This window comes from Ochotona curzoniae, unplaced genomic scaffold (assembly GCF_017591425.1).
Source record: "Ochotona curzoniae isolate NIBS_2020 unplaced genomic scaffold, NIBS_Ocur_1.0 contig_3622, whole genome shotgun sequence".
In the NCBI taxonomy this organism is placed as follows: Eukaryota; Metazoa; Chordata; class Mammalia; order Lagomorpha; family Ochotonidae; genus Ochotona; species Ochotona curzoniae.
Window position 1 is genome coordinate 15,230,991 of NW_024465926.1, and position 13,213 is coordinate 15,244,203.

Here is a 13,213-nt window from a genome sequence, read left to right on the forward strand (position 1 = left end):
GCAATGCCAAAATGCGTTGTGTTTGCCTTGAGTTGGCTCAATTAATCCTCTGCTGGAAACAGTTCTGTCATTTCATGTTTGGTTAAGGCCCTGATTCAGTAGCTCCCTAATGGAGCGTTCATCTCTGCCAACAGCAACCAGTATACATTTTACTACAACTTTTGGGAAACATCCACTTGACAAAGACCAAAGAGAAAGGTATGGTGGAGCCCTCAGCAAATTGTTGAACCAAGGCCAGTGCCATGCCTGCTTTGGGTACAAACAGTTATGTCCTCTGTTTGGTCCTTTGCATCTGTTCTTAGGGAACCAAAAGGACTGCTTATGGGTAGTTCCAGATAAATGAGGGACTTTGCTGAGTCACCATGTGGGGCGAACCCAGAAGTGCCTCCTTCACTTGAATCTAACAGTGCTGTGCTAGATTGTGAGGACTGTACCCCACTTGCACCAACTGGGGGACACAACCAGTTACTTCCTCTTCATCCTGGAGCTAGGAAGTCGAACACTATAGTGTGAACAGGTTCCTTCCTCCAGGGCCTCTCTCCTTAGCTCTTCATAGCCACCTTCTCCATTCGACATCATAGGAAGTCACCCTGGCCTTTCTCTGTCATAATTTTCTCTTCTTATAAGAACACCAGTAGTATTCCTCCCTCAGCCACTCTGCCTTGCAACTTCATTGTGCCTGAATCACCTGTTCAAAGGCCCTGTATCCAGGCTCATTGCCAGGTACTGGGGCTTAGGGCTTCAACTTAATAATGTTGAATGGGCACAATTCCATATGTAACAGATGGAAACTAAAAATAAAATCAAGATATAATATGGCAAGAAGGAAAAAAGCTTAAGTAACAAAAACGTGAAACAGCCATTTTTCTCTAGATAAAGGCTTCCACTTCTCTTGCTTCTTTGTTTCTTCATAAGTAAAAGCTCTGTTGCTATCTCTATGGAGTTAGCTTATTTTATGGATTGAAGGCATTTGAGTTAGTCTGTTTTGAATTCAAAGCTTGAATTGACTTCTGATTAGCTGTGGCACAAGAATATTTCCTTGGCTCCTGTTGTTTAAATCAGGGTTGATAACATCTATCTCAGCTGATATTTTTTTAAAGGATTTACTTATTTTTATTGGAAAGGCAGATCATATTTACTGAGAGAAGGAGAGACAAAGATCTTCCATCTGCTGGTTTACTTCCCAAACTAGCAATAGCTAGGGCTGAGCCAAACTGAAGCCAGGAGTCAGAAGTTTCTTCCAGGTCTCCCACATGGATGCAGGGTCCCAAGGCACTGGGCCAGCCTTTGCTGCTTTTCCCAGATCACAAGCAGGGAGATGGAAGGGAAGTTGAGCAGCTGGGACATGAACCAGTGCCATATGGGATCCCGGTGCCTGCAAAGGGAGGATTTAGCCATTAAGCTATTGCGCCAGGCTCCCTCAGCTGATTTTTGAATTGTAAGAGCAAGGTCTTTTATTTGGAAACCTCTGTCCCAACAGAACTGTGTGGATAAGGGTGGTCTTCCCTGAGGGTAAGACCACAAGGAAAGAGGTGTTGGTGATAACGAATGTAAAAGTGAAAAACAAGTGACTTTTAAAGTTATGTCAATGGCCAGACATTCTTGGTCAGGGCAAGTGGCTTTCACTGCCTATGTCTTCCTTTGCTTGCTGGAACTGGAGAAGATACCATAGTGTCCCCATTCTCTCTCATACACTTACATCTATGTCATGAATTTGGTCATTCTCAGGAAAACCTCATCAAAGGCATTCACATGTCTATATCTCAGTGTTTTATGCTTTTACGCAGGCAACAGTCTTCACTTAATTAAATCTGATGTAGGAGAATCATCATGTATCATTTTGAAAGGGAGAATCTTTGCTTTGTTCCAAAATGGCTTCACTCCTTCCACTCAGCTACCAGGACCAGTCTGCTAGAAGATACCCTTCCTAAGAGTCAGGAATCAAAAATCACAGCAGCTAGTCACAGGAGAGGCAAGCTTTCTGAAATGGTACCCAATTTCTTGGCATATTTATGTAAAGTAGCTATTTATGTAAGTGAACAGTTGTACTACAGAAGTAGCTACTTCATGTAAAAAGGAAAAAGTGTTGGTTTTTTGTGCTGAAAACACAAAATGGCAGCAAGAACCAGAACTCTGAATGGTACATTTCTTTTCTCTATGAGAGACCTCAGCTTCCATACCATATCAAAAAGTACAAACTGTGGCATAAATACTTAAAACATTTCCAGATAATGTTCCACCTTGAGAGTTTTACAAAACAATATTTTTATTCCAGATCTCAAATGATAAAGACAGTGCATGATGGCATGCCTGTCACATAGGATGTCAGGTAGTTATTAAAAAGGTCATTATGGTGACCACTTGATGTAATAGAAACACCAGTGAATTACATGAATTCAAGTTTAGAATGCTGCAAAATTTTATATACCTATGCACATTACCACACTTAAGAACTAAACAGAAAAATATATCCAGTTATATCTACTCAAATTTTAAAATAAACACATTTTTTAAAAACTCATTGTCTATAAGGTGGATGACTTTTTTTTTTTCTTCCTCTATCTTGGTTGGGCTGAGTATCAGATTCTTAATTTTGAGTCTCATTGGTTTCGGCCTAAGCCAGATTGCTGTAATCAATGGAACACAATATATGGGGACCTATGGATGAAGAGTGGAGTATAATTTAGGATTTTAAAGAAGTAATCAAAAAGATGGATTAGTAAGGTTGAATGCAATCTGAAATGAAAACTGCAGAGATTTTTTTTTTTTGCAATTAGCATACCGATACTTCATGTAACCTTCCAGTGTGACAGTAATGGGAGCCTAGCTATGAAATCTCCAGTTTTCACTCAGACATGGAAAGAGCCTAACTTCTGTTTTGACGAAGTTGGCTCTCAGGTCTCTCTTACCTTTCTGGACAGATAGAATTTTGTTCCAAGACAGCACTTTGTTGGATCAGGCCCATGGCTGCAGGTTGTGGAGTGTTACCAAGTTTCTGTTACTTATAAAGTGTTATGTATGTAGGTTAGATATCATCGTCATCGTCATCGTCATGATAAACTCACATCTAAAGGGCATTGGCTCCCCTCCAACCTGCTCCATAGCACACAGCTGCCTCTCTGGCTTGTTCTGAGCAATTTTCCCTAATTTCCACCCCTCCTGCCCGGTCTTCTCTCTAATTGCCTTGGGGTGTGGCACTGTGGAGGGTTTCCCTATTGGTTGTAGGGCAATAGAGCTGTAGTTTGTACCTCTTCCTAAAATCTCAACATTCAGCCCTGTTCCTGGTGTTGCACTAATGAATCTGTTTCCACCACGATTTCTGGAGACGGCACACTAAGAATGAGTCCTGGGGAGGAACATGTTGAGGTGTTAATAGAGATGGTGGTTCAGTTGTGGGATTATAGAAATATGTTCCTTCTATTTCCTAATGTCTTCTAGTGTTGTTAAGGGAAAAAACCAAGTCATAATAATCTGAATTATCATGCTAGATTTTACATGTGCATACAAAACCTTTTCATACCATGTGAACTAATTCTATATTCAACACTTTTGCCATTACAAAAGAGAAGTTGAAATATTGAGGTTTACAAGGAATACTAGCAAAATTTCATTAAAATCATGACCATATGTTGAATGCTGATAGAAATAATTTTCTCAATTATGAGTTTAAAAGGCATATTTGCAAACCATTAGAAATAAAATCAATAGAAACACACCATGGACATGATTGTCTATGCTGTTAAAGAAAGTGTGTCTGATTCAAGGAGTCCTAAACTTTGTTTAGCCACTCACTATGTATCAGTTTCCCAATAAGACATATGGAGTATGTCATTGGGTTCACTGGTGAACTAAGTACATAATCCTTGTCTTTAAGGAGCTTGAATTCTGAATTCCATATCTGTGAGAATGAGCATATTCTAGAATTAACCAATTACTAAATTAAAAGCATTTTAAAAAAGAAATATAATAAATGGAAGAGTCATATTTTACACGCATGAACATAGCTAGAAAACAAATTTATTCTTTTTTTTTTTTTTTACCTAATACACCCATGCAAACACATATACATTACATTCGGCCCTACTACCACACTACTCCCAACTGACTCGGAAACTTGGAATCTACCAATCTTAAAGATAGTTATTTAAAATGCCTCATTTTCTTGAAATGGGCAGTTGACCTTCCACATCTTGTTCAGTTTTACCAATATTTAACTCATTAGGAAAAAAGTACAGTGAGATTGAGCAAGATTGTCAACCTCTCAAGGACCATGGTCTGCAAATGGAAAGGCCCTGTTGGAGTGAGGCTAAGACAGTCCCTGGCAGCAGTGCATACAGTCATGGGGAGTCCTGTGTTTCATTGAATCATTAACTTCAAATGTCGCAACAATAAACAGATGAATTAGGAAATAATCTCACTGTGACCTGTCAGTACCTGAGTGGAGGAGCTCTGTAATAGCCTGGTACGTCTGTGTCACTAGGCTGCTATTCAAAATATGAGTCAAGGGGCTGAGCAGAAAATACTGACAACAAAGTGAGACTTGCATCATGCTGGAAATGTTTATTCAGTTGTATGTTTGTGGAGAGAGGCATGAAGAGTGCTTGGGAGAATATAAGAAATTGTGATTGAAAGACTATTTGAAAACTATCTTGAAACAGTTGATTTCAAAAACTGCAGCTTTCGATGGTAAGAAACATTTGCCTAGGGTGGATTTATGGCATGGCAGTTATATTGCCACTGGACATATGGGCCTCCCATACTGGAGTGCCTAGCGTCTCAGCTTTGCTCCCAGTTCCAACTTTCTGCTCATGCCACCTATAGACTTTTTGTTTGTTTATTTTTTATTTGAAAAGCAGATTTACAGAGAGAAGGAAAGACAGAGAAACATCTTCCAACCACTGGTTTCAATCTCGAAATGGCTGCCATGGCTGGAGTTGAGCTGTTCCGGAGCCAGGAGCTGGATCTTCTGGGTCTTCCATGTGGGTATAGGAACCCAAGGTCTCAAACCATCCTTGTCATAGGCAGGGAGATGTATTGCAAGTGGAGCAAGCTGGGAAATGAACCATCACCCATATGAATTGCTGCTGATGCAAGCAGAGGATTAAAATGCTATGCCACTGTGCCAGCTATCTGTATATTCTTTTTTTTTTTTAAAAGATTTATTTTTATTATTTTTTCTTGTTGGAAAGGCAGATATACAGAGAGGAGAGGAGAGACAGAGAGGAAGATCTTCCATCCGATGATTCACTCCCCAAGTGAGTGCAACGGCCGATGCTATGCCGATCTGAAGCCAGGAGACTCTTCTGGGTCTCCCACGTGGGTGCAGGGTCCCAAAGCCTTGGGCCGTCCTCAACTGCTTTCCCAGGCCACAGGCAGGGAGCTGGAAGGGAAGCGGGGCTGCCGGGATTAGAACCGGCACCCATATGGGATCCCGGGCATGCAAGGCGAGGACCTTAACCACTTGCGCCACCGTGCCGGGCCCTATCTGTATATTCTTAACTGAGAGCAAAAGAACATGAATCTGTCCTCCAGATAGCTAACGATAGGCTTGAAATGAATGATTCAAGAATGGGAATTTAAAGAGTGTATTTAAAGTGTTGTATTTAAAGAGTGAAAATGAAAAAAACAATTAATATAAAGTCAAAAGTAATAAATATCCTCCTGATAGCAATACAAATATCAGTATCATTCTCTCAAGGGGTGGTTCTCAATTACACAGCTCTAATCCAAAAGAAAATGAGTTCAAAAGGATTGGGATGAAAAGCATAAACACACTGAAGTGCTCATTTCACAAGCCGGTGGGAGTTGACACTAACTTTTGATAATCAGAGAAGAAGCGATTCAGATCTTTAACAGTTAAATTCTGAAAAGATTGTGTTTTTAGCAAATTACTGAGGAAAACGTGGCTTTAAAAACACACATGTGTAAGAGAAAATTGTGGAGTAACATAAGAAGCAGCTATCAAACGAGGTGACCAAGCCAGTAATAGCTCACTCTTGCTTGTTGGTGATGACATGACAGAACCCAACCTGAAGCACATTATGTGCAGTCCGTGTCCTCCTTTGAACTTTATTTTACAGATGAAGGAACTGAGGCACAACAATTGAAGTACAAACAAGGTACTTAGAGCAGTTCTCTTCCGGTGTAGTTCCATGTTCCATGGTGTTGGAGGTGAAGACCTTGTCCCTGGACCAAGGAGATGCACAGAATGTCTAATACAAATCTTTCCAGCTTCCTGAGATTTTATTTCCCTTGCAATCCAAAGCTGCTATCATCTCATTTTTGCATTACGAGTCAGTGGCAGTGGAGAAAAAAAAATGAACAAACAAAAAAACAAGACATAAACAGGTAGTACATGCCTCCGAGCTGGTGCTGACATCTTATATACCTCTCATTTTCTGTGTTGTTAGGACACCCAATCTAATTCCACCTGCCAGTGTCAGATTGGCGAAACCAAAGGCTTCTGACCAGGAGGAGGAGTAACAGAAGACAAAGGGCTGGCATTCAGGGCAAACCCCCAAAGAGCCAGTACAGTGTCTTCTTAGGAAAGATTAGTGCCAATGTCTCTTAGGTCATGTGGAAAGATTATGAAACACTGACAGTGTTATCCAGCCATTGAAAGACCAAACTTCTCCTGTTGTGTACAGCAGTAAATTCCCAGGAAAAACACCACTTGGTGCTACGTAAAATTGAAGGACAGAGCTTTCTCTGAGCAAAATGGTTGAAAATATTACTAGAGACACGCAAAAGCCAAGGAAGCAGGGCTGACAACATTAGTTCAAGCAAACTTTATTCTAGGCCAACTAATATTAAAGGAGACACAGGGTGTCACTTTACAATGCACAGTGAAGATAAAACAGTCATGAAAATTTATTTGCTGAATAACATAACATCAAGATGTATAAAGTTGAAAGTGCTGGAAATAAAATGGGAAATTTACAGAAACACATTTGTTCTTGAAGACAGTAAAATAACTCTCTTACCTTGGCATAAGATAGAATAACACAGTAAATAAGTACATTGGTAAATTTAAAATAATTAATAAGGGTATACATATATTAAACTAAAATACATTATTTAAGAGTGTATGGAAGATTTATGTCCTTTTACCTTATTCTAAGGCATACCAATGAGTTTTGTATATGCAGAATAAGTTCTGTAAGGTAGATATTTTGTAATTCCAATGTCTTACAAATACATGGTAAAAATAAATATTTAAAGTAAAAATTAGGATTCCTTTTTAACTTTGGGTTAAAGAAAAATTGGCCCCAAATTACTACTTTGAGATACAGTAATAAATATAAGACTATTTCATTGAAAACGCATATTATATGACCCAAGTTATACCCCAAATTAATTTTCTAACAGAAAAGCAATTCCTTATAAATATTCAGTCCAATAAGATGCTAGAGTAGAAACCCAAAACTCAATTGGGATAACAAAGAAAAGCAGATGATGAAGGTAAGAGTATAAACAAATTGAAATTGAATACAGTTAGAAAACAGGTAAGATGAATTATCCCAAGAAATGGTATCCTCTGAAAACTAAATTCAAAGTAACCTAACTAAAGAAAAATATGAAATTACTGTTCATCTTTAAGACAAACTAGTTGTAAGAGAGAGATCAGATCATTTTAAATCAGAGGAATAGAAGCTAGAAAGGAGGAAGTCAAGTTATCCCTGTTTGCAGGTAACATGATCCTATAGACCCAAACCAAAAAGACTCTACCAAGAAACTATTGGAACTCATGGGAGAATTTGATAAAGTTGCAGTGTAGAAAATCAACACACAAAAGGAAATAGCTTTTGTATATATAAGCAGTAAAGGGGCTTGGAAAAAGTATTTGTAAGATCACCACCATTCACAATAGCTATCAAAAAGCTTAAATACTTGTAATGAAAATCACAAAGCATTAGAGAAAGAAAGAAAGGGGGTTCACATGGCACAGCAAGTTAGAGCGCCTGCAACCCTGACATATGGGTACTGGTTTGGCTCCTGCCTGTTCCATTTCTGATCCAGCTTCCTACTAATGTGTCTGGAAAAACAAAGGAAGATGACCCAAGTGCTTGGGTCCCTGCAACCATTTGGGGAAGAAACTATAGCCTTCTGACTTCAGCTTGGCCTGTCTCTAGTCATTGTGGCCATTTGGGGAGTGAACCAGCAGATGGAAGATCTCTTTCTATCAGTCACCTTCATTCTGTAACTCTACTTTTCAAATAAACAAACAAACAAACAAAAAATGTTAAAAATAGAAGTTACATAAAACATGGAAAAGCTTTCCATGTTTGTGGTTTGGAAGAATTAATATCATCAAAATGATCATACTGCCAAAACCAATTTACAGATCTAATGCAATCCCAATCAAAATACCAAGGAAATTCTTCTCAGATGTGAAAAAAACAGGGCTAAAATTCATGTGGAAACACAGCAGACTCTGAATAACGAAAGCAAAATTAAACAATAAAAATGAAGCTCGAGGCATCACAATACCAGATTTTAGGGCATATTACAGGGCAGTTATAATCAAAATAGCCTAGTACTGGCACAAAAACAGACTTGTGGACCAATGGAACAGAATAGAAACCCCAGAAATTAACCTACACATCTATAGCCAACTAATCTTTGACAAAGTAGCTAAAATCAGTCTCTGGAGAAAGAACAATCTTGTCTACAAATGATGCTGGGAATATTTGGTCCATAAGTGCGAAAGTATGAAACAAGATACCTTCCCTACACTGTATACAGAAATCAACTCAAAATGGAGCAAGGATCTAAATCTATGATAGCATTAAATTATGAGAGGAAAACACTGGGGAAACTAAAAGATATTGGCACCACAAATATTTCTTGGAAAACACTCCAGGAGCCCAGACAATGAAAGCCAAAACAGACAAATGGGATTGGATCAAGCTAAAAAGCTTTTTGCACTGAAAAGGAGACATCCAACAAGGCGAAGAGGAGGCTGACAGAGTGGAACAAAGTGTTTGCAAACTAGGCAACTGATAAATGATTAACATACAGGATCTGTAAGGCGCCAAGAAACTCCACAGCAGAAAAAATAAATACTCTAGTTAAGAAATGGGGAAAGGACATAAGCAGGCACGTTTCAAAGGATGAAGTTCAAATGGCCGATAGACACTTGAGAAGATGCTCAGGATCTTTAGTCTTCAGGGAAATGAAACTAAAAAAACACAATGAAGTGTCACCTCACTCTGGTTAGAAGGGGTATCACTCCAAAATCAGAAGGCAATAAATGCTGATGAGGATGTGGGTCGAAGGTGTCCTAAAAAAGCTTTGTAGGGAATGTAAACCAGTCTAACGTTATGAAAGACAGTGTGGAGACTTCTCGAATGAGAGAAATTTTGAAAGTAAGAGAATGAAGGATGTCTATATAGCATTTGTGGAATGGGATGGGCATCTGGCATAGTAGGTTCTGTTGCTGTTGGGGATGCTGGTTTCCCTTACTGAGAACTAAGTTCAAGACCCAACCCTGCCCTCATTTCTAGCCACTTACCGCTCATCATCCTGGGTGGTAATAGGTGATTCTCAAGTTCTTGAATCCTGGCCACCAGTCTGGGAGATCCAGATGTTCTCAGCGTCAGGTTTGGCATTTGAGAAGTGAACCAGTGAAGAGGAGCTCTCTGGTCTGTTTCAGTCTCTCTGCCTCTTAAACTGAAAGAAAAAAAAGCTCATGAATGATGCATGTGTATATGTGAATTTTGGATTTTTGCATCCAAAAACTAACAAACTAAATATCTCTTAATTCCATTTTTTCATGAGCTTTGTAAGGCATCCTTGTGCAATTAAAGCCTACAACTCCAGGTTAATATATTGACAAAATTAATTATTAATGTGAGTAAAAGAGCTAACTGAAGTTTTCTCAAAAAAAAGAAAGAAAGAAAAACCCACCAGGACAGCTAATTAATTAACTGGAGTAGTCATCACGTAAGAAAATGAAAGCTTTTTATATAATATGACAGACAGTTTCAATGATAGGATCGCTCAAACTGTTGAAGGTCAGATAAATTTTAGCACTTATAAATTCTAAAGCATTGACAAAATAAGAATCTGTCCCCTTAAGTTACTAATACCACAAGTTATAAATGTTTGATATGACTTTCTATTAAAATAACTATGAAAGTACAAAGTATTAATGAGCAAAACAGCATGAAGTTAACAGAAAAATGTAGGAACCTGTGTTTATGGGATAGATTGAGATATATGTTTTTAAAATTAAACAAGATATAGCTCAAAAAATCTAAAGGGAAGACACAAGCTTGCTGTTTCTGTTGAGTTCTCTCTCTTTTGGTCTATCTCTCTTTCTCACATGCTATTCCTGTGGGCACAGGTAATGAGTTGTCTTCAAAAAGTTCATGTATATGCAGATCTTGAGGAAACTGCGTAGACTTCAAATCATTTTAGCACTAAAAATTAACTCCTAGTTCCCCATTTCATGAACTCTCCAAAGCCACTTCATAATGTTTCCTTCTGGGTGATGTTTTTTGGAAAGATTTCATGGAAGTGAAAGACAGAGAGAGGGAGAGAGAGAAAGAGGGAGAGAGAGAGAGATCTTCCTTTCATTTCTCAAATGACCTCTACAGCGAGTTGTGGGACAAACTGAAGCCAGGAGCCAGAAACTCCAATGGAGATGCCCTTGTGGATGGCACGGGCCCAAGCACTTGAGCCATAATCCACAACCTTTCCAGACACATTAACAAGTAGGTAGGTCAGAAGCAGAGGTGCTGGCACTCCCACTGGCAATCAGATATGGGATGCTGGCATCACAGATGACAGCTCTAACACACTGTGCCATAATGGTCAGTCACTTATACTAGATTATTATTTTTTCTTTTTTAATTATTATTATCATTTTATGATGCAGTTCTATAGGCCCTGGGATTTCCCTTATCCCCTCCACAATTTCCTCCCCTCTCATTGAGTTTCCCTATATCATTTCTATAGTATAGTTCTTCATACACAGGCGTATGTCCATCATTGTGGGCATGGACAATGGCAGAAAGTCCAATATCCTATTGTCAAAATAAAGTAAACAGTTTTATTGGGAGTCCATCTTTGTCTGGAAGTAGAGATGCATACTGCAATGTATCCTCACATCTGGATATGATAGTCTTCATTACACAGTTATTATACATCCTCTTAAATGAAAAGCCACAATGCAAAATCAACAACAAGAAGAAAAATAGAAATTTACAATGCCATGAGGTTAAATTACATGCTGCTAAATATGATAGTCTCTATTACACAGCTGCTATACATCCCCTTAAATGACAAGCCACAGAACAAAATAAACAGGAAGAAAAAAAAAAGAAATTAACAGCACCATGAAGTTAAATAACACGCTACTGAATGACTAATGTGTCACTGAAGAAATGAAAAAGAAAATCAAGAACCTTCTTGAAGAAAATGATACTTCTGTATGACCTATGAGTCATTGAAGAATTTAATCAGAAGAAAGTGTTTTGAAGAGGTGAAACTAACAAAAAAAGTCAAAATCTATGAGATACAGTTTCCGCTGATCTTTGTTGGTAAATTGTGTCTCTTGTGGGTAACAAATAGATGGGTTTTGCTTTTTAATCCTGTCTACTAATCTTGATGTTTGATTGATGAGTTTAAATCATTTACATTCAGGGTTAATACAAATAGGTGGTAATGTGGTTCTGTCATTTTAGTAATGGGTTGTTCATTGATTTAGTCTTTGCCTTTGGTTTTGGTGGACACTATTCCATTTTTCCATCAAGAGAACATCCTTAAGTAGGGCAGGTTTGGAAGAGGCATATTCTTTTAACTTTTCTTTGCTGTGGAAGTATTTTATTTCATTTTCAAAGACAAAGGAAAACATTGCTGGGTATGTTATCCTGGGCCTACAATTTTTGCTTTTAGTATCTGAAGTATGTGGCTCCATTCTCTTCTGGCCTGTACAGTTTCCTGTGAGATGTCTCCTGTGAAGTTAATTGGCATCCATTTATATCAATTGATTTTTTTCACATGCACATTTAAGGATCTTTCCTTTTGTTCTATTGAAGAAAGCTTGATTATCATGTGTCTTGTTGAGGATCACTTTTGGTCAACCCTGTTGGGAGTTCTGTGCCCCTCCTGGATGTTGTTTCCCAATTCTTTCTCTAGATTAGGGAAATTTTCCCTTATTATTTCATTAAATGCATTTTTAAACCCAGCTTCTCTTTCTACACCTTCTGTGACTCCCATAACTTTTATATTTGGCCTTTTAATAGTGTCTTGCAATTCTTGAATACTCTTTTTTGGCCTGACCCAGCTCTGCTTCCAGCTTTTTGTTTGTTACCCCCTGGTGACAGGAAATATCTTGTAATTTTGAGATTATTTCTTCTGCTTCCTTCATTCTATTTTGGAGACTCTTCACTGTACTTTTAACTTGCTTCATTGTAGTCATCATTTCTGATATATTTGTTTTCATTTGATTTCCATTGTGATGTATTGCTCGAATTCCTTGAACGCCTGCTGTATGTGCTTCTTGTTTTTGGTAAGAAGTTTTATAACAAGTGCTTATTTTGTTGCAAGAGACCAAGTGGTACAAACCACAGAACAGAGCAGTGGGCTTTTATTCAACTGGTTGAGACACAGGTTAGGATGTTTGTGTCCTGCATTGGAATACCTCGGTTTGAGCCTTAACTCCAACTTCTGGTCCCAACTTCCTGTTAACACAGACATAGAGGTGGTGATGGCTCAAGTGATTGGGTTCTTTCTACCCACGCACCTGGAACAAATTATTTCTCCTGGCTTCAGCCCAGCCCTGTCCTGGCCATTGCACACTTTTGAGAAGTAAACTAGCAAAAAAGAATTCTCTCCCTATCTGTGGAGCAGAAAAAAACTTAAACCTAAACCCACTGAACTATGACCGATATTCCAGGAAAATTGGCTGCTAGTATCTGCACACTATCTACCCTGGCTCTTAGGAAGCACATCCCTTAGGTTTATTCTTGCCAATTCCTTCTGAAGTTAAAGACACTAAATAAATAACACCAAAATGGGGATCTATGCCTATGAGAAAAGAATCATTGCTCTGGAGGTTCAAGGAAAAAGAACACCTCTGAAACTTGTGTTTTTCAAGTTAACAATGTAAGACATCTGGGGAATGTGCTAGAAAGAGACATCAGAAACAGAATCAGGAGGGTATAAAGGAGATAGGATAAGGCAGAGAGGCAGAGAGCCCCTGGAG